This window comes from Corvus kubaryi, unplaced genomic scaffold (genome assembly GCF_017639235.1).
Source record: "Corvus kubaryi isolate FWS band 111438036 unplaced genomic scaffold, C.kubaryi_AGA036_p1.0 37300, whole genome shotgun sequence".
Taxonomy (NCBI): domain Eukaryota; kingdom Metazoa; phylum Chordata; class Aves; order Passeriformes; family Corvidae; genus Corvus; species Corvus kubaryi.
The window spans coordinates 406,475-407,578 of NW_024581093.1; the positions used below are offsets into that span (position 1 = coordinate 406,475).

The following is a 1,104-nucleotide window of genomic DNA, read 5'->3' on the forward strand; positions in this document are numbered from 1 at the left end:
GGTCACACTGAGGGGCTGCCAGGGGGGTCACAGCGCTCCCCAAAACCCGCTGGGGTCACACTGAGGGGCTGCCAGGGGGGTCACGACGCTCCCCAAAACCCACTGGGGTCACACTGAGGGGCTGCTGGAGGGGTCACAGCCCTCCCTGCTCAGCCCATGCCCAGCTCCCCGCATTCTAATGAATATTAATGAGTACAAGGGGGGGGAAATTAATCTCCCTGATCCTCCGATGGCTGCTGCAGTAACGATATGAAATCTAATTATCCATCCCAATATTTCCAACCCCTCCAACTCAGCCTGACAGTCGCAGCCGGTTGGGGCCTTATCACTGCCAGGAGCCGAGTGCTGGCAGCGTGATAAAGCCCCCAACACATGTGTGAGGCACTGGCACAGGGGTGTGACACTGGCACAGGGCTGTGACACACTGGCATGGGGTGTGACACACTGGCACATGTGTGACACACTAGCACAGGGCTGTGTGACACTGGCACAGGGCTGTGACAGTGGCACAGGGGTGTGACACACTGGCACACAGGTGTGACACTGGCACAGGGCTGTGACACACTGGCACAGGGTGTGACACACTGGCACAGGGGTGTGACAGTGGCACAGAGCTGTGACACACTGGCACAGGGGTGTGACACACTGGCACAGGGGTGTGCACCTCTCACAGTGTGGGGGAACCCACCCGCCCCTGCAGACACCCGAAATGGGGCTGGGGGCTTTGGGACCCCAGCATGGGGCACAGGGATGGGCACCGCTGGTGCCACGTGGGCGAGGCACCCTCGAGGAGAGGAGGGTCCCTTTGGAATTTCGCTCCAGGCATGGGGACACTGGTGGGTACCCCCGATGGAGGGAGGTCCCTGCGCTGCCCAGGACCCCGTGGCACCCCAAGGTGCTGCCAGCACCCCAGGGTGCCCACGCCGGCTCCCCGTGACGGCCCCAGCCCCGGCGTGAAGCCCTTCCTTGTTCTCCCTGGAACAAAGAGGTCGCTGTCTCCGCTCCGCACCGGCTGATAACCATCGGAAACCCTATCTGCTCCGCATCCGCCGGGATGGCGCATCGGCACGGCCCCTGCCCTCGCCGCAGCCCGGCCTGGGGGGG

At 63.6% G+C, this 1,104-nt stretch overlaps 1 protein-coding gene across 3 annotated transcripts in view; it reads right to left on the bottom strand.

Moving 5' to 3' along the window:
- LOC121664058 (zinc finger protein 469-like) overlaps positions 1-1,104 on the bottom strand; it is a 188,440-nt gene that overhangs the window by 5,090 nt on the left and 182,246 nt on the right. The gene's annotated exons all lie outside the window — the stretch shown is intronic.